This window comes from Episyrphus balteatus, chromosome 3 (assembly GCF_945859705.1).
Source record: "Episyrphus balteatus chromosome 3, idEpiBalt1.1, whole genome shotgun sequence".
NCBI classification, from domain to species: Eukaryota; Metazoa; Arthropoda; class Insecta; order Diptera; family Syrphidae; genus Episyrphus; species Episyrphus balteatus.
The window spans coordinates 85,204,397-85,230,594 of NC_079136.1; the positions used below are offsets into that span (position 1 = coordinate 85,204,397).

Below are 26,198 nucleotides of genomic sequence, written 5' to 3' on the forward strand. Positions count from 1 at the left end.
ATGTTTTCTAAAGGTTAAACTCTTATCTAATTGAATCTGTAAAAAAAAATGTGCAACTAAGTGCAACTTCGACACATTTGCCCTTCTTAAAGATTTTAGGTTTTGAAAAATGGTTACCTTGTATTCAGCATCCAAATTTTAAGTTTTTTTTTTAAGATTCAACTTCTTAAGTTACAGAATCTGAATCCTTATGATTTTTCCTAGATTTTAAGACCTTTATCTTGGCGATACCATAAATAGAACTCCATTTATAAGTGATTTAACAAACCATTGGGATCCAATCTTGACACTTTTTTCTTTGATCAAAAAGTGGTTTAGGAAGAAAAATGTTTTCATTGAAATCAACACTTAAAACACTTTATTCCAGTACAAAATGCAAGCTTTTACCTTGTTGATGAAGATAAACCGGAAAAATAATTTTGTCCGCGTAAAATTGGCAAATACCCCTATGTGCGTCGACTGATTGAAATAAAACTAACTCAAGAAAAGACCTATAGCCCACAAACCCTAGTATAATTCATTTTACTAAAAAGGTCACCTAAGAACGAAAATTTAAAAAAGAAAACAGTTAGGAACCGTTTAAACCCAAATTTTCTTCAGTATTTTCTTAAACATAATTAAAAAATACAAAAACAATACCTATACAATTAAAAAAAAAATCGGAATACACATTCCAACCATGTTCATATATGTAGAGCTTATAAATTAAGAACACCTACCGTACCTACCATCAGTTATTTATATTGCAATTGTTATTATTTAGTGTCCAATTATGCTACGGATAAGTTAAACCATCCATAATTACCATGCAACAAGGAAGAATCAATTAATTTTAAACATAAAAAATTGGTAAAATCGTATACCCAACTGCCACGCATTATTTATACTGTATTGCTTACGTACCGTACATACACGATACACACCATTGCCGCATGTTCCCCCATCCAACACCAATACCTCCTACATCCGGTTCATACATACTATGCCACATAATATCCTACCCTCGTTCACACATTTTTGCAATGAACAACAACGGTAACGGTTGGCCGGTTAGTCGGTTTCCCAGCACACTCCCATACACATTTCCTGATGTTCTTCAGCCCCATATACGGTTCTCTTCTGGCCATAACAATAGTTGATCCGTATTTATTGCTCATATACTCCTTGAACTCATGGATGGGTATTTGCAAAGTTTCGAATTCGAAGGAAGAAGAAGGCACAAGGCGTTGATGCCATTTTGGAAACATGGCCCAGCCCTAACCCATCAGCCCAGCCTAGCCAACAAAACTGCTTTAATTTCTTCCGATTGACCAGAGAACCGAACGACTCGTATCGTCTTTGTGTACGAGTATGTGTCCCTGTCCATTCTGTCCATATCCGGGCAAATGCCAAAGAAGTTTTCCATCTCTCTCTGTATTTCTATCTAAGTTCAGCCTAGTTTAGCATTTAGTCTCATCCGGCAAAATGGCAACTAGCAACTACACAGAACACAGGAACTAGGTACCTCTTCCGCATACCCTAGCTCACTATTATTGGCCGTATTGTATTTGGGTTAATGTGTCTAATTAAAAGGAAAACACTGAAATAAAATAAGAAAACTGAAAATAGCTAAAAAAGGAAAATGGAAAAGACAAACCTGTCAGTTAATTTATTGTAATGACGGTTGCTATGGCAAGGATTGCGTGCATAGCTAAAGACGGTCGGGACCGGCGGTCGCTCGGTCGGGTCGGTGTGTGGTGCGATATAGCTTTAGTCCTCGTCTAATCATCTGCATTCCTAGAAAAAAGATAAACCTTTCCTGCTGCTGCTGGTATGCTATTGCTATATTGCTGGTGGTGGTTGCCGCTCTCTCTTTTGTGTACAGAATGCGGTTTTAGTTTATTTCCGGGCATTAAAGATTAAATAAATCCCATGGCATGGTTTGGTTTGAGTTAAAAGAGAAAAGATGGTAGTTATTTGCTGGCAAGGCTCTAGAAGGATTGTTTCACTTCTTTTGCAAAAATATCCTTTATTTCTGCTTGAGTACTTTTCTTTGTACTCGTTGTACTGAAACAAAAATGTGAGTATAAATTATTTGTTTCTTTATATTATTTTGTGTGTTTTATTTTGTTGTTGTTGTTATTGCTGTTGTACAAGTCACCATTAACTCTGAGATCTTAAAGAAGGCAAGTAAAGGCTTCTTTCCTGTAGGAATTTAAGTGGATTTTCTAGAAATGATGGAGAATTTTTCGAGACGAAGCAATTACCGTTTGCTCTCTCTCTCTTAGCAAAGTGATGTTTCAATTAGCTCGCAATTGAAATGACAAGAAAAATACAGTTTTAATATTTCACACAGAGCAAAATTGTTAAAAAAGAATTTTTATTTAGATAAGGTTTTTGGGCAGCTTAGTTTTTTTTATTTATTTATTCACTATTTGCTGAAATTCATTACATAAAAGTACATAGTTTGATCAGCCGATAGAAAACTCTTATTAAATCAATTATAACGGTATAATCCATGTACCAATTTTAGAAAAGCAAAAATTTGCATAAGGCAATATTTGTAGATAATTTTATGACGAACAGATTTTCCATAGACCCCTATTGACCTCCGAGCAACAGGTCACGAGATATATGCGAAAAACTGATTTTCGTGACCTTTTGACCTCTATAACTTCTAACGCGGACGCGATATCAATGTCGATTTTTCACATCTTCATAACAACTCCGTAACGAAGGTCTATACCAAAATCAAGCCCAGTAGGAATTTTTCTGCAGATTGGGGTAAAAAATGCCTAAAATTACTGGGCTTGTAGTATATATCGCACCCTCAGTGCAAAAGAACGATAATTCAAAAAATGACATTTTTTAGATAAAGATGAGGAAATGTTGCTTTTTAAATTATCTTTATTTTGAAGGGCTTGTTGTTTACATGAACGAAAAATTCGCAAGATTATGACTGTTTTTATCCAATTTCTACTATATTAAAAGTCAAACTCTTTCCTAATTTCCAGTGCAAAACAGAGCTAACACAAAATGCTCACCTTTTTTCTTCAGTAATTTCAATGAAAAAAAGCGATTATCCAAAATAGTCCCATAAATCACACTGATTTTCTCATTTTGAAAAAAAAAAAAAAAAAATCCATGCAAAACAGAGACATTCCAAAATAATCCACTTCAAACAATTCTTGGTTCCAATGCAAAACAAATACAAAACAAAAATATTTCTTTTTTCTTAGTGCTAAAGAGCGATAAACCAAAATAGTTCTCCTTTTATAACCGAATGTTTCCATGCAAAAGAGCGAAAATAGAAAAAAGATTTTGCATTTGTTATTATTTAAAAAAAATTAAAAAAAATAAATTTATTAAAAATACAAAATAAACATAATTGTTCTTGTAATAGTTCTTTGACATTATGGAAATTGCTGTCGCATGGAAAGTTATAAGAGAAAGTTAAGAGTCAGTATTTTGCAGAAGCGTTTTCTTGAAATGAACTTTTTTGAGTTCTCGCTCTTTTGCACTGAGGGTGCGATATATAGATACTCAAAAATATATATGAAAACTAATTATTTAAATTCTTCTGAAGGAAATGAATTGGGGCCTTTCTTGGAACAGATTAAATCGAATAGGATTAAAGTTAAGGACACATTTGTTTCAGTCTTAATAAATCATTCCAAAATTGAGCTTTTTTTGAGTGATTGAGAGAAAGATTTAATATAGGAACGGGTTCGGCGGCCCTCCCCTCCCCTTTAGACCTGTCTTTATAACCGGTACTGACAGTTAGGTAAAGTGACATGTTAAAGATACTCTTTAGGGAATTGGAAGACATACCTAATTGAACCTTTAAAGCAAAAAATGAATAAATTTGTTGAAAACTGCTTGTATCTAACTTTCGTTGCATCTACTACTAATTACTCGTACCATAAAACCCGTAAGCTAAATTTGGCGCCCGGAAATCACGTCAGAATATTTGTCACTGCGGCTTTATTTGCCATACAAATAAAGAATCAACAAATTTTATTTCAATTTTTCATGTGAAAATGTATTTTTTGAGAGAAAAGGAAAGTTTTGGACTAAATACTGAAACACCCTGAAATACCTGTGAAAGTGGTATAAGTTGTGATGATTACAATGAATCAAAAGATTTTTTTCAAATATTCTAAGTGAAATTTGAGGGCTCGCGGAAATTCCGCCATAGGAAATTACGCCAGATTTTTTTTTTGAAAAAAAAGCCAGAATATTTCTTTTGGTCAAAATTGGAAAAAAAAACACCAGAAAATAGTTTGGAAAAAAAAGGCAGAAATATTGGAAATTGTGCCAGGCAGTTATGGAAAAAGAGTCGGAAAATGAAATGGAAATTCTGGCTTAATTTCCACATTTCGTTTTGGAAAAAGAGTCTGAAAATTAATAAATTCTGTTTTATTTTCCATTTTCATTTTGGACTAAAGGCCAGAAAAGTTTTTTTTTTTAATTCTAACAAAAAACTGAAAAAATAAGTAAAAATAAAACTAGCTGTAATCTGAGCGCGATTGCGCCGCGGCGGGGTGTTGCACCGCACCGCGAGTCCGGCTGCCATCGGCGGCGCGCCGTGCGGTGGACGGGGGGGGGGGCACCACCGCGCCACGCGTGCGCGCAACGCGAACCCGCCGCGCGGCGCGCCGCCGATGGCAGCCGGACTCGCGGCGCGGTGCAACACCCCGCCGTGGTGCAATCGCGCTCTACGACGCGCTCCCCCCAAAATGCAGTACAAACAAATGTTTTGTATAATTTTGTCTTTTTTTTAAACCAACCATACAAAAATTAACAAAAACTGTAACTTTAAAGTATGATAGTACTTAAAATAATCAAGCATATGAAAATTAATTATCGATGTTACAAAAACTAAATTTAATTATTTTAGTATTTTTTTCTGGCTCTTTTTCAAAAACAAAAAAGGAAAAAACGCCCGATGGTTTCTGGCTTTTTTTCCAATTTTGTTTGTCTGGCTTTTTTTCCATTTTATGAAATGGAAAAAGCACCAGACATTTTTTTGGATAAAATGCCAGAAATTCTGGAAATATTCCCAGAAAAATTTTGCACTTTTTGCCTAGGAAAAAAAGCCAGATTTTGTATGAAAAACTTTTTGGCTTTTTTTCCAAAAAAAAATCTGGTGTAATTTCCTATGGCGTAATTTCCGGGAGCCAATTTGAGAGAATTGAAAAGTTAGATTTTGTAACTTGAATTTTATTTCGCAACAATGGAATTATGTTGTTATTTCTGAGTATTTTTCAATGATGAAAGCATCTAGTCAAATATAAATTATAACATTTTTCTATCGGTACTAGATTTCCTTTCCTTCCTGGACAACTATATCGCAAGTTCACAAGTTAAAATAAAAAATAAAAGTGCTTGTGTATAAAATTCAATGAAGCAAAATTTTGAGTAGATCATTGGTAAGTCCAACATTCCCTTGGACTGGATACACGATACCTACTGCAGATTTAAAGTGTCAAACCAAATATTTTGTGAAAAAATAGATCCACTCCCTCCAAGTACCTCGACTAGTATTGACTTTTTCAGTCTTTCAGTCCCATCACAATTCGCCAGTTGTTCGTTGTAATTGAAACAAACATTTTACTACGTGGTATGAATGCAACTTTTACCCTTTATCTGCTATTCCTCTACACAAAGTCGCCTCTGTTATGAAACACCTACATACATGAAAATTAACTTTGTTGTTTTTGTAACATTAATTGGCGTTACATTCCTCAGATACACTGCGTTACATATATAAATATACTCTCATACTGGTGTCACCAGCACGACTGGGTAATTTTTGTTTACTTGTGGTCATCGACAACGTACACATGTTTTGATAGTGTGTCTACAATTCATTTGACCTCGCCTTTCCTTCTGCATCCTGCCCCCAACCCAAACTCCTCACCAACTTCGAACATTTCAGTAATAATTTTCAATTGTCAACATTCCCATGTAATACAAGGCAAATAAAATTTTCCAATACTCCTCGACTTCGTTCTTTATCACAGCAGCAGTAGCAACGAAAAAAAAGAAAACCCTAAAAAAAAAGGGGATACATTGGCTGCCCGCCGGGACTTTTATTGAAAAATGTTCCAAACATATTTTCAATTGTGGAAATAAAAAAAAAATCCTGTACAACCATTCATCGCTATCACTTTACTTTTACTTCCTCTCTCACCCAGGCAGTGGCACCTACTCCCCGTACCAGATATCCTTCGACTCTGGTGTGGCGTTCAATAAATTTTGATACCAGAAAGCTACCCGCCGCGCCACCGGGCTTTGTCCAGCTGTGTAACAATCGCTGAAACTTGAATTTTTGTTTTGTTTTTTTTTAACATGTCAACAGGGTGGCCACTTTAAATTTGAATAGAAGGACTGTTTTTGAACTGCAAGAAATGTTAAAGAATGAGGGTGTTACCTTAATCCATTTTATAGGGATTTGTCAATGTGGGATATTTTTTTTATCCGACTATACAAATGAAACCTGTTGTGTAAATAAGTTAAAATCTGGCTTACAATGAGAAATCATTTCAGGGGAGCCTTTAGCCTTGAGGACAGGACATGAAATAAATATAGATATTTGAAAATATGGTTCAGTACTTTTAAATTAAAAAAAAAAACGTATTAAATAAAAAACGTATTCATATTTTTTTTTTAAATGTTCTTATATCAACATTACAAAACTTGGTCACCCTCTAATAAAAAAGAGTTAAACTGAAATTATTTTATTTTAATCGTTGTTGTTCTGAAATAATTCTGATATTGGAGATATATTTTTCTTTATAGAATTTCAGTAGCACATTCATACATCATATAATAAAACCTTACAGAAGGGGGAGATTTGTAAATATGTTTTATTTGAAAAATCGATACTTAAATGAAATTAAACAAAAATCCACTGTCGAATGTAAAATATTAGCCAGTTGAACATTGCACTTAATTGTTCAAATATATTGTTAAAGCATGGAAGCTTATATGAGATAACAATAAATTTACATGAGTAAATGAATTCATAACACGAAAGAAAAGGTTCCGCGAACTTGATGCTTAAATTTTTAAAACAAATTTGCTGAATGCAGTTACATAAATGTATATGAAAAAAAATTACAAAAAAAAAAAAAAAATATTCAAATCGTTTTTCAACGAAATTAAAATTAAAAATTTTATTGAATTTAAGCTTTATTTATGAACACCTAGAGATTAAACAGACCTGTCCATTGGTTTAGTGGAAATTTACAATATACACATTTCTTTCGGCAAGAGATATTTTTTCGAAAATCCGAAATAAAGTTGTCTTTTTTTACATAAATAGTTAGGTCAGTTTATTGCGAACTCGTATCATTCTGTTGATCAAAACTTGTTTCGAGACTTTGATCAGAAAATATCGACATCCGAATGACAAAAAAAAAATATTTCGATTTTAAATAATTCAGCAACCAGACTTTCAAGAAACTTTTGGTTTTCAGCTATGAATAGAGCTTGAAAAGACCTTTCTTTTGATGTCTCACTTGAAGGATTTGCAGGAAATTTTTGAAAATTTATTTTTTTTTAGGCAAGGGGTTAACCTTGATTTTTTCTCGAAAGTCCGAAAAAAAATAAATTTGTATTTTGTTTAGGTACATAAATGAACAGGCCAGTTTATTGCGAACTCGTATCTGTTAATCAGAACTTGTTTCGAAGCTTTGATCCGAAAATATCGACTTCCGAATGAAAAAAAAAATTTCGACTGGAAATAATTCAGCAACCAGATCTTCAAGAAACTTTTGGTTTTCAGCTATGAATAGAGCTTGAAGAGACCTTTCTTTTGATGTCCCACTCGATGGATTTGGGGGACATTTTTGAAAATGTATTTTTTTAGGCAAGGGGTTAACCAGGATTTTTTCTCAAAAATCCGAAAAAAATAAATTTGTATCAAGGGGCACGGTAGTGCCCAGCCAAGTTCTCTAGCAACTTTGGCACTACACCCTTATTTACAGGAAACAACTCAGGCCATTTTCGACCCCCCTCTAACTTCCACACCAAAGATGCTAGAAATTTCAAACTCACTACATTTGTTGAGCTCGTAAAAACCAAACCCCTCACAAAATTTCAGCCTCCTACGATGAGTAGTTTCTGAGATATAGGGCTTCAAAAATCGCAAAAACCGTAACTGACTCACTGACTCACTGACAGATCATCAAAATTATGGAGAACTTCCCGATATCGTAGAAACTTGAAATTTTACACGGTGATAGGACTTGTGGTGTATACAAAGGAAAAAATCGAAAATTTGAGATTTTCAATTCAGGGGGCGTGGCATCCGCCCATTTCCGCTGAATTTTCATCATATATTATAGATACGGTGACCATCCGTCCCGGTTTACCCGGGACTGTCCCGTATTTCTTTAGCTTGTCCCGGGTTTTTATTTATGAAACCCGGGACGTATAAGTGTCCCGTACTTTGAAATTTGTCCCGTGATTGTCCCGTATTTGCAAATTCCCTGATTTTTTATTCAAAATTTTAATTACTTTGTAAAGAAAACAAGAAAACAGTGGTTGGAAAATAAAAGTTTTTCTTATTTTCCGAATAAAATCATTAAAAATATTTTTTAGGAGTTATTAACAGAACCTGTTATAAAACCGTTTTCTTCATTTCTGACTTCCTTGTAAACGTTTCAATGATTTCAAAGAAAATTTTCCATAAATATCGTTACAGAAATCTAGACCTCAAAAAGGGAAAAATTATGAAGTAATTTAAAAAAAATTAATTTTTTTTTGAAAAATCGAGATTTTCAACGAATTTTTAACCGTCCCGGGTTTTGCTCCTAGAAATATGGTCACCGTAATTATAGAGCACTTCTGATTATCGTAGAATCGTAGAAATTTGGTAGAATAGTAGAGCTGGTAGTTAATACAGAGGAAAAAATTTAAAACTTGAGAATTTTATCCAGGGGGCGTGGCAACCGCCCATTTCCGCTGAATTTTCATAAATTATTATAGAGCACTTCTGAATGTCGTAGAATCTTGAAATTTGGTAGAATAGTAGAGCTAGTAGTTCATACAAAGGAAAAAATTTAAAACTTGAGAATTTCAGCCAGGGGGCGTGGCAACCGCCCATTTCCGCTGAATTTTCATAAATTATTATAGAGCACTTCTGATTGTCGTAGAATCTTGAAATTTGGTAGAATAGTACAGCTGGTAGTTCATACAAAGGAAAAAATTTAAAACTTGAGAATTTCAGCCAGGGGGCGTGGCAACCGCCCATTTCCGCTGAGTTTTCATAAATTATTATAGAGCACTTCTGATTGTCGTAGAATCTTGAAATTTGGTAGAATGGTAGAGCTGGTAGTTTATACAAAGGAAAAAATTTTAAATTTGAGAATTTCAGCCAGGGGGCGTGGCAACCGGCATTCCCGCTGAATTTTCATCAAATATTATAGAGCACTTCTGATTGTCGTAGAATCTTGAAATTTGGTAGAATGGTGGAGCTGGTAGTTTACACAAAGGAAAAAATTTAAAGTTTGAGAATTTCAGGCAGGGGGCGTGGCAACCACCCATTTTCACTGAATTTTCATCAAATATAGAGATTTTATATTCTACAGCCATACCTTGCAAAAAGTAGTGAAATCACAACAAAAACATTACTGTTAAAAAAAGAGACAAGTTCTCTTATATTGAAATTATGCTGGCACAAAAAGTACTGAGATGTAAAAGTGTACCAAGTTCTAAAGTTTGGGTTCAAATTCGTATCAATAAAATTTTGATTGTTAACTTGGCAATTTTTGAAATAACTTTAAAAATCGATAATTAAGAAAAATTGTCAAGAGAACAATCAAAATTTTATTGATACGAATTTGAACCCAAACTTTAGAACTTGGTACACTTTTACATCTCAGTACTTTTTGTGCCAGCATAATTTCAATATAAGAGAACTTGGCTCTTTTTTTAACAGTAATGTTTTTGTTGTGATTTTGTTTACATAAATAGACAGGCCAGTCCATTATGAAAACGTATCTGTTAATCAAAACTTGTTGCGAGACTTTGAATCGAAAATATCGACTTCCGAGTGAAAAAAAAATTTCGATTGGAAATAATTCAGCAACCAGATCTTCAAGAAACTTTTGGTTTTCAGCTATGAATTGAGCTTGGAGAGACCTTTTTTTTGATGTCCCACTCGATGGATTTGGAGGACATTTTTGAAAATGTATTTTTTCAGGCAAGCCTTGGTTTTTTTTTTCGAAAGTCCGATTCCTTCGTTGCAGTTATTGTATTCAACTATACTTTTCTTTTAAATGCAGGAACCGTTAAAACACATAAGTATTGAAAAGCTCTTCATTGTATAATTGGAAAATTGGCAAATCATAAATCAATATTTCTTTCAACTTGTTAAAAACAACAACCTTTCACAAAATGTCAGTCAAGAAAAATAAACTTATTTTGAAAAAAAAAAAACACTTTTTGATTGAGGCTGGAGTACCACTTAATATCCAAAATAGTATCTTTTTGAATCAGGAAGACGAGAATTATTACCTTTCAAATCCCTTTAGGAAACTACTATAAATCCTTTTTTTTCATATCCGCACCCTAATTGACTCGCTTTCCGAATGTCTGTTCATATTTTTTCTTCTCTTTTGAATCTTCATATCTTTTGGTTTACCTTTTTTTGCTACTACGGAAAAGGAAGTGATCTGGAAAACTCTATTCAGCTGCAACTTTGGGGAAACATCACTGTATTGAAACTTCCTTACCTACACCTTACACCTTTTTGTATTCTAGAGAGAGCTCATTTTTATTCATAACACAAACAGTCGATTATGATATCGATATGGATTTTTAATGTCCCGATCCCCTGTCTGAAGTATTTTTGGCATATATCCACTTTGAAAAGAAAACGATGCGGAAAGCAAAACTGATATCCTTTCGAATTATCATCCTTTGCATATTTTTAACACGCCTGTCAGACAGAGGCAACCAGAGAACTTTGAAGCAAAAAAAAAAAAAAAAACGTGTTCATACGTTTTTATCTCTACGCATATTTTGGAAATGGACACCTTAAGCCTATTTGTGAACAAGTTATGTGCTGTTCAAGAGATATACGTGACTGTTTGTACTTAACAAGACCCCCGAAAGCACTCCACACAAAACGTCTATTGGACAGCATATAATGGAACAGCCAGCTAACCAGCACCACACATAGAAGAGTCCAAGTCGAGTAGCCAAAATGTAATTAATTAACTTGCCTGTCATGCTTGTTCCATTATCTGTGCAATAAGCAAGCTTTGCCTTTTATAGAAACCAAAGCCAAAGTCAAAAGCAAATTTGTAGTAGTTCCGCACTTCCGCATCCGCATAGTCTACAATGAATACCCTCTCCGATTGGCATATTGTGTATGGCGAGGAACAAAAGCAGGGCACTGCGTATGTGCCACGTCTTCGTGCTCGTACTCTGTATCCGTTTCGTATTCACCTGAAATAAAGCACTAAATTATACTTCATAGCGAGGACGACCGACGACGACGCCGACGTTTAAATTTGCCTTCTTACAGTAATATGTTTTGGGGGCTAGAGCAGAGGTCCTTTGAACCCGAACGAACGTTGCCTACGAATACAATAGCAGCATAGATATATTTCCTACATTAATCGTGAAAAAGGTAACTTTTTGTATGATTTACTCACTTTACTCTTCTATAATAGAGCTTCAACAGGTACACGAGTATAAGCAGACAGAGATGCGGTGAGAAATTTCTAAAACACTTATCGCTCATGGCCACGCAGGCAGTTGTAGATACTATTATAGGCAAGGCAGCAGAACAACAGCATCCAAGCAGCCTCTTCGCATAGCTCCATAAGCAAATGAATGGAAATTGGTAAATTTATTTGAAGTGAATTGGATCCATTTCACTTGAGATACAATTTATTAATGCTGTCAAAAGTGTGACAGGTGTCTGGAGAGTGAAAGTTGACTTGTACATTTTTTTGGGCATCAGTTACGGTTTATGGAATAAAAGAGTGAAAAAACGTGATAGAAAGATGAAATACCTACTTTCTACTTATGGTTTTTTTTTTGGTTTAAATTGAGTCAATTTTTATGGGAAAGAAATATGTACATAACCTTTAAATTGGAAATCATTGAATTTGTCTTCAAGAACATATTTTACAATGTTTTGTAAAAATAGAAAAACATGCAAATATGCGATTACACAAGAAATAACGAGTTTTAGATGTTTGCAATTTATTGTCTGAGTTCTTTTAAACTTATTTAGTCAATCTGATTCAACTTGGGGGAATGGGGTAACTGTCCGACTACGTTCAATGATTAGTAATCGATTCTAGTCTTAACCTAGGTACCATTGTAATACAAGAAACGAAAAGGTTTTAGATTCAAAGTCCTTCAAAACTGTTTTTTTTTTTTTTTAATTAACAATCATATACAAAAAAAAAACACAAAATTTTCGACTTTTTTTTTGTTACTTTTTGAGTTTTTGTCTATAACTTAAAGAGCAAGCTGAATTCTAAAATTTTTATTAACTTATTTTTAGTAGATAATTGAATGTCCTATCGGTATGTATCCTTTTCAAAAAATTTAAAATTAAAATATTGTAAGAAACCTAGTAAAAACTATGCAAAAAAAGAGACAAAACTGACATTTTTGTTGGTTTAACTAAATAGTCTAGTTTGTATGCCTTTGAGCATTTATAGATACTAGCCGACCCCGCCCTCGAAATTCGGGTGCCAATTTCTTTATTTTTTTTTTATTTGCACAGTTTTAAACACAATTATACCAAAATAGTTTCATTATTTTGTATAGTATTTGTTGTTGTGTTCTTGCTATTAACTACACGTTTAACTACGTTTTAACTACGCTCAACTACGTAAAAAAAAGTATCGAAAAAGGAAATGCAAAGTGTAATCGCCTTAATGCATTGTGTTTGCACCTTGCATTTTGCGATTCAGTTCAACCTGTTTCATGTTCCATTCGTTCAAACTCCATCATTCAATCATTCAACCTCCACCAACTTCACTCAAATTTGTCATTCACACCATTGTATGTCTTTGTAGGTTCTCGTCTTAGCTTAGCTTGCCGGAGTTTAAATTTCCGGAAAGGAGAGGGCGTTATTTATCGCACTTCAAGTTGGAATGATATTTGTGAAAATTTTAATGAATGCGTTCAGATATTAATAAGAGATTAAAGATAGGTTCACATTTATTAAAGGTGCGTTCAGGTGTTGATCTTCACAGTATACAGTAGTAAAAAGGTAATCCGTGGTACTGTGTGGCAGTGAAGTTTTAAGCAAAACATCACTTTGAAAGTGAGAATCGACATTTTTTAATCAAACAAATCAATTCTTAAGGCTTTACCACACCAACTGCATCGCACGATAACGTTTTTTTTTTATGTTAAAGCCACACCTACAATGACCTAAAAATTGAAAAAGTTGGAAATTTACAAAATTAATTTTTTTATTTTTTTCTAGCGCTATTTGTTTTTGGAAAAAACTACAAACATTTTATTTGAAACCAAAAAATAAGCTTTTTGCATCATAATTTTTAATTTTGTGGTCGTAAAAACTGTTACAAAATGAGTTTGAAATTTCTATCACTTTTTGACTTTTTGCAAAAAATGGCTTTTTTCGCTTATTTTTTTGTATAAAAAACTTATTTTATTGTATAAAAAACAATTTGTTAACTCATTTTTAAAATTACTCTAGCGAGAAAAAAAGTGAAAATTTTCAAACTCATTTTTTGACAGTTTTTCTTACCTTAAAATCAAAAATAATGATGCAGAAAGCTTAATATTTGCTTTAATAAACAAAAAGCGCTAGAAAGAAATAAAAAAAAAATTAAAACTGTAAATTTCCCTTATTTTTATTGTTATTGTAGATAAGAAACAAAAAAGACGTTTTTGTTAGTTTTCCCTGAACCTTATAAGAAAAACGCTTTGTCATGCGGCATTTGGTGTGCGATAAAATATTAGTGCCTTTTATGCAAAAATATAAACGTCTAAAGGCTTAACTACATTCACCACTTTTTGAAAAAGTACAACCCTACTAACAATTTTGCTTCTATAATGCTTTACAGAAGCAACAATTGCATCTATAAAGCTTTATAGAACCAAAATTGTTTGTCGAGAAAAGTGAAAATATTTTTTTTCTCGCTAGCGCCATTTTTTTGTAAAAAAAGAGTTAACAAATTGTTTTCTAGGCGAAAAAATAAGCTTTCTGCATAATTTTTTTAAATTTTCTACCCCGAAAAACCATATAAAAATGCGTTTGAAAATGTTTGTACTTTTTCACTTTTTGAGCCAATGTAGTTAGGGCTTAAAAGTGAAAACTTGGTAAAATGGTAAAGGAACTGTCAAATGCTTGTATTCTTTCAAGAGAGAAAAGGACGAAGATAGATTTCATTTGTATCAAAAGTGTTTACAAAAGATTGGACCTTAGTATCCTACTAACAATTTTGCTTCTATAATGCTTTATAGATACAACAATTGCATCTGTAAAGCCTTATCTATAGAACCAAAATAAATAGATTCTGCACTTATAGAGGCCATTCTCTATCGTTCAGTGTATAATTTATGCCCATTCGGTTTTTGTGGGCCCGGTATTTTGTACCACAAAAACCATGTTCGCCGTTTTATTATATGATGATGATGATTGAACAAATGTAAGGAGAAAAGAAGATACTTTCTATGTGGCCTTTAAAAGCTACTGTTTTTGGTCTTTTTGAACCATTTTTCTTTAACACATGTTTTAACAAATGGTTTTATTGTATGAATTTGTTATTTAAAATAATTTCTTTATCATTAATTTAAACCATGAAACCACTTAATACAAGAAGTATTTTCAAAACTAAAATATTAAACACATTAAAACAAATAGTAAATCTATTTTCATTTGAAACATATTAGAAAATTAGAAAATAGTTTCAGGATTAAGGATAAACGATATCATATAATATGGTTTTTTTTTTTTAGAAAATCGAGGTGTAAATTGTAATGTTATAAAGATAAAATAATACAAAACTCCTTGTAAAATGTGTTAAAGAAAAATGGTTCAAAAAGTACAAAACACAGAAAATTCTTAAAGTCCATATTTTATCCAATTTTAGATGTATTAAGTTTTTGAGACCATTATGATATAAAGGATCTTCTTTTCTCCTTTACATGTTCAATATCCATAAATTCTCAAAGTATAAAACTAGAGTATTTAGTAAGAACCATACAAAATTGAAATTTTTTCTCTTTTTTGAATAGTTTTTACTTAGTTTCTTACAATATTTTAATTTTAAATTTTTTTTCAAAAGGATACATATAGATAGGAAATTCAATTATCTACAAAAAATTACTTAATAAAAATTTTCGAATTCAGCTTGCTTATCAAGTTATAGACAATAACTCAAAAAGTAACAAAAAGAGTCGAACATTTTGATGGTTACAAAACTGGTCATATCTTTATAACTTATCCATAGATTTTGAGGAAAAATGTGTCTTGTTATCCATGCCAGAGACTACACATACAAAATTTTAAATTATGAGGATTCGAAAGAATTTGATTTTTTCTTTCCAGTAAGAAATCTTTTTTGTAAAAATTTTCTTTAAAAAATCGATTTTTTTAAAATGTTTTGATACATTGCACTTAAACATTAGGAGTTACCCAAAAAAGTTAAGTGTTTCTTGCTTAATTGTTCAGCTTTCAAGTGCCAGGTCTGTTGTTCATATTGATCGGTTATTACTCAAGATATAGCCCGAATACTAAGTATGACAGTAAAAACAATGACAAAAAACTTTGAAAAATCATATCTCGAAAACGTATCCATCGTAATTTTTTTTAAAGCGAGGTCCTGAGGTCAAAGTACGTAAAAAAAAGAAAACAAAAATGGGATTTAGTGTCACATCTTGGCTGTAAACTAGTGTAATAAATGACCAGTTACGAGTATTTAGCATGCTGATTAGAAATGACTATTTGAGAAGTTTCTTAATTTTTCTTATAACATTACTCATTTACATTTCACTTTTTTCAAACTAAGTATAGGTAAGGTTCTCCGCATTACAAAGTTTTATTTAATTTGAGTTCAAGTTAAATGAAAACAGATCCCACAAATCGGAGTTTGAAAAACGGTGAAAACTGAAAATCGTATGAAAAATTGAAATTCGATTTTAAGTTTTTTTTTTTTGATTTTCTGAGAAATGACAAAACGGATTTTTATTCCTCGCAAAATCACTCCTAAAAAAATCATAAAAGTTGGAGGTGTACTGGGTTCCCCAATATTGCCAATATTTGAGCTTTAGTTACTCCAACTAAACTTTTTTTTTTTTTTTTTTTTTCAAAACTAAACCTGAAGTTGAATGTTTTTAAAAACTCAAATTTTAATAAAACTCAAATTTCCATATACTGTGGTCCTGACGACCATATTGGTCTGCTCTTGTTGTAGAAATTTCGATCATTAATGAAAGCAAAAATCAGACTTTACATAGACTTTAGGTCAAAAATATGCCGAAGTCAAAACTCTTTGTTCAAAATTCTGCTTTTTACAATTCTGTTTTAGTAAACTGAAAAAGTTAAAAAAAAGCGCGAGCTTTTCAACATTTTCCATACTTTTTTTAAAAAAATTTTGCAGAATTTTGTAAAATCATCTTCCCGCAAAATTTTCTGCTTGTTTGATTAGATACTTACTTATATTTTATTTTTTTTTTGATAAATTTAAAAAAATATTGAGAAAAGGTTTTTGATGTTAAATATTTTCGAAAAATAATTATTAACAATTTGTTAATTTTTATCAAAAAAAACTTAAATATTAAAAAAACATGAACACAAATCAAAGATTATATTTAGTTTACAACGGTATATGGATATGAGTTGTAAGAAAGGCAGTCTATGGATTTTGAAAAAAAAAAAAATTTCCGACAGATAAACATCAAATAGTTTGGAAAGTAGGTACTCAAACTCAAGTTGACTTGCATTTTATTTTATAATTTTTTTAACTAAGCGCACTACCTATGAACAAACCAGAATCAGCAGAATCTTCTTTTTTTTGCAGAGTTTTGAAAAGCAAAATTTTAAATAGCAACATTTTAGAAAGTAGAATTTTGAACGACAGGATTTGGATTTTCGTGTAAAAAATCAGAATTTTGAAAACCAGTCGGATTTTTGACCCGTTCTCATAATAAAAGTACATATTTCTATATCTAATTCAAAAATTAATATCCCAAAATAATTATTTCAATTTAAGAAAAATCATGCTTTACTCATACCAAAACCCTTGAAACAATGGCAATTAAATTATATTGCATTTTTATATATAAAAGTTTTCTCTAGAAACGAATTTCGCATCCTTATACATTTTGGATTTGTCTAGAAAGTTTCCACTGAAAGTTTTATAGACAACATGGATATTGTTTCATTTTTATTATTTCTTCTGAAAAAATCCTCTCGAAACAAAGGCATGAATCAGTAAAGTGATTGTAGTCTGCGTTTCTTGTAAGAAATTGCATCACAGAAGGAATATCAAAAATATTTTTTATACAAGTACTCTGGTAACAAATAACATAAACCTCCTGTACAATTGTTATATTCTAAATGGAAAAGATGTTTAACAACAAAAGTTTTATAAAACATCGTTGTTCGCAAACTTACCTACTTATATACTCACATCTACCTTTAAACTTGGCACGCTCTCAAAATTAGCATTTTCATTTTAATCCTTTATTCAATTGATAACGATTGCCACTTGCAAGAAAAATATCAACTATTTTGGTAGGATATAATTTATTAAACAATTGCGTAAGAGACTTATAAGATGTTTAATTAAGTCACAGTCCACGTATTGTGGCAAACTACTAAATTGGCTAATTAGACCATAAGCACAGATACGCGTGATTATAGTTCTTAAAGGGGGGTTATTGAGTTGTATGTTGTACACTTAACTCACACGCCTGCCTCAGTTCAAGTGAAATTATCTAAACAAATATTCCTTATGAATGATATGCTTATACCTGTTTAGAAAGGTGAAGGAACTATGACTAAATGTGTAAAGAGATGTTTATTTAACCTAATTAGAAGTCTGGGCGTTAGCTAATTATTGAATTGGGTTATTGTTCTTCCTTGTTTAGAAACCACATCACTTACCTAAGTACCTACGTTTCAAAACGATTCTAAAACTATATAAATTATTTAGGTATAAGTTTGAGCTAAACTATATATTTGGTGAATTTTATCTCAAAAATAACCACATAAAGGTTAAATCGCATTATTTTTTTGGAAAATACGTAAAAAAAATTTAACTTCGATGCTGACTTTAACGAGAATTTTTGAAGGTTTCATCAAACCGTTTTCGGAACGAATGATTGAAATTGTGATTTTTGTATTTTTTTTTTGTATTTATTTATATTATGAATTTAGTCATTTTGCTAGTATCAATGAAAAAAGACTAGTTATTCCGAGATTCCGACTGAACAAATACATGCATTCCAATTTTAACATGAACGAAGTCCCCACAAACGAAGAATAATTCTACGAGCTTACCGCGAAGAATAATCAAAAGTGCCAGAAGTTTGTTGTCCTTGGCAACTTGCACAGATGTAAATAGGGTGTTATATTTATTTCTATACCGATACGATGAAAACTGTCAATATCATTATGCAATATGTGTTAGATGAGAGTTGTTTGTTGAACGAATTAAATTTTTGAAGCAAATGTTTTTGAAATATTCAGAAAAAAATGTTGTTTTTTTTTCAAAATGAATATACAATTGAAAAATGGAAACTGTTTTCGAAATATATTGATATTAATTTAATTAGTTTTACGGATTTTTCATTGAATCAATTCTTCGAGAAAAAGTGTTAGTTTTGAGCCTTTTAATCTCAAAGTGAAGAATTCTTCCAGTATCATCAATATCAAATCGTTTCGAGAAGCGAACCTGCATTCGAAAATTACCAGTTAATTGTTAAAATTGTAGATTTTGGCATCTATCCGTGGCATAGAATAATAGGGACCAGACAAAACAATTGGTTAGTCTGTTGTGTTGAAGATTACAATGTCATGGTGATGTTTAAAAGTTCTATCCCACCACCAGATATCTCCCCCGAGGAGATTAAGTAAACGGTTGGAAAACACAGTTGCTCTTTTGAGAATCTTCAGTAATAATTTAAGAAATGACAAAAAGAGTCACTCAACTAAATAAAAATTCTTTAAAAATTGCCGCTGTTGCCGTTTTGATTTTTTAAAATTTAATTGAAGATTTTTGTAAACAAAAAAATTTTTTTTTTTTTTAATTTAGCTTAAATTTCATACATTTACTAATGACTAAAGATTGTCTAGACAATTAAAGGAAAACAACTATATGGGAGTGAAGGACAATCTTCCATAGTTTAGGCGATAAATGCAATTTTCTCACAAATTGACTTCAAACACAAAAAAAATAAATTGCACGACTGGGGTCGCACGTACTTGCTCTTATGCTTAAAGTAACTATAATGTTAAAGCTTTTCATTCTAGAAATTTAAAATTTGATATTTTGAAGAAATTTCATAAGTAGTATAAAAAAATTAAATCTGTTTTTATAATTAATTAAACTCCGTTTTAAATTATCTTAAAAAAATAACGAATATGCCATTTTATTTCTTGTATAAAAAGGTATTTTTAGAAAAAAAATTTTCGAAAATTGTAGGAGCCGTTTTTTAAAAAAATAATTTTTTATATATAAAAATTTTTTAACAATTTTCAAAAAAAAAGTTGGTATGCCATTTTGAAGAAATAATTAATTTACACATAAAAACTAAATTTCAAAATTTTTCATTGATTCATTTTCAAAAAATTGATTTTTCAAAAAAAAATTTTGAAATATTTTTTAAAAAACCAAAAATGCGTTTTTTGAAAATTTTCTAAAATTTTAATATTTTCTTTACTTACACACTTTTGTATAAAAATTTTCATTTAAATCGGGTTAATGTTGTACGAGATATTCAGAAACGAAAAAAAACCGTTCTATGACAGGTACCGTTAATAACGGTACAAAAAATATTTTTTTTATTTAAAAAGTTGGCCCTTATGTGTAGTACTACACACAAAAATTTTAATCAAAATCGTTAGAGCCGTTTTTGAAAAAAATTAACTTTTCTATTTCCGTTATATGGCAGGTACCGTTAGTTTTGGTCATAAAAAAAAAATTTCAATTTCCCCTCTAGGGAATCACCAAAAACTGCTAACCACCAAGTTTGAAGAAAATCACTTCACTCGTTTAGGCTGCAGCTCCAGATAGAGACAGACACACAGACAGACAGACAGACAGAATTGCCGGACCCACTTTTTTGGCATTCTCCATCATCGTAATGTCATGTAAAATTGTTATCTCGAGTTCGATTTTTTTTACGAATCCTAAACTTGCCCTATAGTACCTATATCGCAAGTAAAAATACTTAAATACAAGGGCAACACCTACAAAATTTAAATACACATTTTTAAAAAGCTAGAAACTTATTCATATGTATTTGTAAAATTAAAATTAAGGAAATGGAAGAAAGAGTTTTTGAAAAAATTGTAATTTAACTCAGATTTTTGAAATAAAAAATTATTGAACAAATTTTAACATGTGTCCTTTTTAAAAAATTTTAGTAATATAAAATGCATTTTTTTTCAATTTTTTTTGGCCACATTTATAATGATTTGAAAAAAAATTAAAAAGTATTTCATTTTCGAAGAAGTTTTTTTCATAGAAATTTGGAAAAAAAATTTAACTTATTTTTTTTGTATGTTCAACATTAATGTTTTAGTTAGTTTTTTTCAATAGCCTTTATTGTTGAAAGTTAAATAGCAAAAGTTGAAAGTTCTTATTTGCCATAGTCTTTAAGAAAATCAATTATTTCAATGCAAAACATTCAGTTTTTATCACAAAAAATCCAATGAAATTGCAGGAATTTTTAATTTTTTTTTTTTTTTTTTTTTTAAATGGTAATAAATATTACCTTTTCCTCTTCGGAATTCATCTGATATTATTTATGGCCAAAAATTTTTCAAAAAAAAATTCATATTTTATTACAAAAAAATTTGTAAAAAAGTCATTTAAAAATGTTTAATACCTTTTTTTTTTTCAAAATTATGAGTTGAGGACCATTCTTTCAAAAACTCTTGAATAAATTAAGTGGATTTAAATTTTACAGATATAAATGAGATTCTGGCTTTTTAAAAACGTGTATGCAAATATTGTAGGTGTTGCCGTGGTGTTTAAAATATTTTTTTTTTTTGTGTTTGAAGTCAGTTTGTGAGAAAATTGCATTTATCGCTTAAACGAGGGAAGATTGTTTTTTACTTCTATATATTTTTTTTCCTTAAATTACCTGGAGAGCCTTTTAGTATAATTTATTTTATGAAATTTAAGCAAAAAAAAATGGTTTTGTTGAAAAAAACAATACGGCAACATCGACAATTTTTAACCTATAGACTTTAAAGTATTTTTAATTACCGACATTTGAAAAAAAAGATCATCAAGATCAGAGCTGTTCAGCCGGGTTCCCTAATAATTTGCTTTAGTTACTCCACTATACAAAAAGCTAGAACAGCAAAACTGTTAATGCGGATGCCCTACATTGCTACGAAGTCAACCAGTCTTTTTTCGTTGATGAAGGTAATCATTTTCGCAGAATGCAATTTGTCTGATCCTGCGGAGAAACAAAAACCTTAATAATGCACCAACTATAGCGACATCAGTCTTCTTAGCTTGACTTGACTTTAGACCAAGAGTTTTCCATCATTCACGTTCAAATAAAAAAATTGAAAAATTAAAAAAAAACCAAAATTGGTATTTTTGAAAATTTTTCTTAATTTTTCAATTAAGGCTACTAAAACGTTAATATACCTAGAGAAATTTTATTTATAATCGGTTTAATGGTTTATTAGACAGTCAGGAACTGGAAATAACGGTTCAAAACATATAATTTTCATTTCAAAAGCGGGACCATTTGTGCAATAGGGTAAGCGGGGGTACATTTGACACCGGGGCACATTTGACTTTGCGTTTTTCGGTATGATCGTGCCCTTAATTAACAATAGTTTGGATGAAGAAAGAAGCTTAGTTTGATTTAAAGAAATTTTGCGAAATTTCGCAGTCTTTCATTAACTTTTCGCGGAGTACCACGTGCTTTCGTGTTTTCTGTATTTCTGATCTTATTTTTGACCACCGGTATGTAAGCGATTTCTGAACCTAATTAAAAGTTTTTTCAATGCTGAATCAATATTTTGATAGCACTATGCTTAAAGTTAAGTAAATTAAAACCAGCTTTGTAAAAAAAATAGTATTAGTTATTGAAAAAAAAGAAAAACAGTTATGAAGCTCCTTCGGGGCACCTTTGACTTTTGCAATTTGGCACATTTTTACGTTGATTTTGGGGAATTATTTATTTAATAAATTATTTAAAAGTAAATCGACATCGATAAATTTTGATTAAGATTTAAAGAGATTTTTTGAAATATTTTATGTTTTTTTGTTTTTTCTTCTTCTTTTTAGAAAATAAATTTTTTGATTTATTTTTTTCGTTATATTGTTTAGTACCTAGGTTGTTTAAAACCAAAAACTTATTTTTTTCTAATTAAATAATAGACGAGTAAGATCCGCTGATAGTTTTAAAAATGTAATGCACACGATGTGGGGTTTAATCCACCATTGTCAAATGTACCCCTTTTAAAGTCAAAAGTGCCCCGGGATCGGGGCACTTTTGACAAAATGACTTTTTTTAGAAAACATAATTTTTTTAAATGTTGTAATGTTGTAAAACAAAAAAAAATTACTGTTAGTATAATCTTGAATAGTCAATAAATCAAATACAAAACAAAACATTGGAAAACATTAACAGTTTTCGAAAATACAGACCTTTAAAAACTAAGTGTCAAATGTACCCCCTTCTCCCCTAGTGCACATCATTTTTTTACTCAAAATCATTAGAGCTGTTTTTGAGAAAAAACTACTTTATTTTTTGGTCATATGGCAAGTAGGTACCGTTTACCCTATAGGGAAAAATCCAAAACTCTTACCTACCAAGTTTGAAGCACATCGCTTGACAGACAGAATTTGCAGGACTCACTTTTTTGGCATTCTCTATGATCGTTATGTCATGTCTCCTTGTTGTATCGAGTTCGTTTTTTTTTTTTTACGAATCCTAAACTTTTTGTTAAAATGCCCCTATCCAGCCGTGATGTAATGTAATAGTGCAGATTTATGCTCATTCTTAAAAAAAAAAAAAGAAAAGAAGAAAAAAGTCGCAATTCTCAAGGCAGGTGTAACTGCCTGGGAAAGCTTGTTCAAATCCAATATCTTAAAACATTTAAGCACAAGTTGGTAAGCCTCTAAATCACCCTCAAAAATAAAACTAATGAATTCTTTTGAACTTTTTTAATTGAATTTCTTTCAATCGTTAATTTTTATTCCACACCTTCGTAATTTACCTTTTTTTTTATTTTTCTCAAAACAACATTAATCAATTTTTTTTTTCTCGTTCATTTTCTGAAACCATTTTTCAACATGAAAGGTGTTTTATATCCCGCTGTAAGTATTACATTCTTCGTGAATTTTAAGGCATAAAGTTAACTTGAGTAAATCATAAATCTGATGTCAAGGAAGTTCAATAGACCTTTGTATATTTTCACTTCCTTAATAATTTCCTATTGTCACTTGTTTCGTCATTTTTTGACATTTTTGTCAAATAAGTTACTTCCACATATGATTTCAAAATTCATGCAGATTCATTCTTTAAGTCTGAATTTAATAAAGAATTAATTGCAACAATTTAGTTGTCCAAACAAAATCCTTTTTTTACAGAAGAAAAAGGATACAATATCATGTAAGTAAACATTAATTTACAAATAGAATGTTAAAGATATGTACTTAAAACGCCTACGACAACTTAAAGGCGTATATGAGTATTATTTTTACCAAAAATACGCAATGTTAACAATGTGTTTAGCAAAGATCTTAGTTGCAGATAACAAGAAGATAGCTATATGCTCTCCAACTTCCCCCCACCCAAAAAAAAAACACCACATTTTGACATCGTTTTCTTTGGGGGTTTTGAATAAAAAGAACATATACAAAGGAATGAAGGTACTTGTTTCTTGGGGAAGGATAAAAAGTCGATTGTGTTGTGACTATTTAAGTAGACGCGGGGTTTTTATTCGGGTCCCTTAAGAATCTTTAAATTTTATGCCATGTCTTCCCCTCGGAAATGGGTTATTGTGTATTTAGAATATTTAAGTGTATGTATACATGCATGAACCTTAAATGGGCTTGAGCATGAGGATAGGGATTGGGAAGGAATTGGGAGTTTATGCGGATGTTTAAGCCGATAAACTTTTTGATAAGAGCAGACAATTGGCTCGATTGAATAAACAACGACGACCCCTTGAACAATGACTGTACAACCATACATATAATACTATGCTATAGAAGAGAGATTATGATGTTTCTATGAGTAAGTGAGCTGAGTGCCCTAAGTTAAGGATTTCATCTGGAAAATTTTTAGTATATTCAATCGAATTTTGAATAGCGGTTCGGTTCGGATTAAAGGCTTATTGGTTTATATGCTAATATTAACAGAGAACTTAACATAAGATGAGCAACATAAGACATGCTGCTTTATTGTGAAGATGTTTTGTTGGTGGATTAATGTTTAGGTGAAGTTGTGGTGCTCCCAGAGTTAGGTTTTTTGTGATTTATACTTGTTTTAAAAAAAGTCAAGGTATAATATGAATGAAGCAAAAAATTTGCCTCTTTTCACTTAATTTTTTACATGCGATAAAGATATGCCATATAGACCAGAGCCAATACGGATTTCAGAGGACAAAAGTTAAAAAATTATTATAAGAAAGAAGTCGGTGGAAAAACTTAGGATAAATTATATATAAAAAGGGAAAAATAAATTGTCCGCAAACGAATTGAGTGAAAGGGGGTGGGTGGGAAAAAAAGGGTGGCTGTTAAAAATCGCATTTTTTTATGATTTCTGTGAAAAGTAAAAGTCCTATCAAGGGAGCGGTACGATTGATCGCAAACTAAAATCTTTTATAACAATAAAATCTCGCATTTTTGAAAAAAAAACCACGCAAAACAAAATTTCGCATTTTATACATCTATTTATTTATTTATTTATTTAATATGTTAAATGCTAACATTAGAAATAAGCTTAAATACTAACAATGGAATCATTTAACTTAAACTCAATATAAGAGTAATAATTGTCAATTAATCACAATAAAATATACATATATTAACATTGAAACTAAATAAACTAATATAAATAACAACAGAAAAAACAACATTCTGGTAAATTAATTAAATTGATTAAAGAAGCTATTTTTGAATTTATGGGATTTAACATTATCATCTCACATAACAAAATCTCTCATTTTCAAAATCCTGCAAAGTAAAATCTCGCTTTTTAGGAAAAAAATCTAGCTAGTATACATTAAATTCTTGTAATATCAAAATCTCGCATAAAATTAGAATTAGGTTTGAGCGTAATTAAAAGTGTGTAAGCAACAGATTCGCGCGCCCGAATTAATAAATATTTTATTTCAGTGCGAGATTATAAATTTCGGGATTTTAGTTTGCTCAGTTTTAATGTTGCGAGCTTTCGTTAAGAGAGATTTTTTAACTGTGAGATTTCATAATAAGAGATTTCATAATGCAAGATTTTAAGATGCGAAATTTTAAGAACGAGATTTTAAAATGCGGTCAATCGTACCCAACCCTCCTATAAAAGAAAATTGGTGATAAAAAGTTTTACAAATTTTACTCAATTGTACCTACCTATGTAGGTAACCTCAAAAATTGTCAGAAAAAAATTCAGTTATATTGTTTTTTTATGTTCACCTCAACTTTTAGTTTTTTTTTTTAATTTGAAAAAAAGCCTTATTTTTCAATCAAAAAAGTTACCGAACATTATTTTGATTTAAAACTTGATATTAAAAATGTTTTACACTATTATACATTTTTTTTTTAAACTTAGGTACATGAACATATTTTTTTGTTAGCTACATTTAATAATTATAATTATTGACAGATACATAATTTTAAACTTTGGTATTTTCTAAAATAAAAAAAAATTATTGAATTATTATTGGGTAAAATGAAAAAAAAAAACAACAAATTGTTTTTTTTCTTTCATTTTTCTCTAAAGAGCTGTGCTGTATGTTTTTATTTAACTTTTATGTATTTAATATCAATAATTTTTTTTTATTTTAG

The 26,198-nt window shown here is 30.8% G+C and overlaps 1 long non-coding RNA gene across 1 annotated transcript in view; it reads right to left on the bottom strand.

Moving 5' to 3' along the window:
• Positions 1-493: 493 nt before the first annotated feature.
• LOC129913799 (uncharacterized) overlaps positions 494-26,198 on the bottom strand; it is a 97,051-nt gene continuing 71,346 nt past the window's right edge. The window contains exons 3-4 of the long non-coding RNA XR_008772093.1: positions 1,637-2,046; positions 494-1,579 (exon numbers count right to left, since the gene is read on the bottom strand). This is a non-coding gene — a long non-coding RNA (uncharacterized LOC129913799). The remainder of the gene's footprint in view (positions 1,580-1,636; positions 2,047-26,198) is intronic.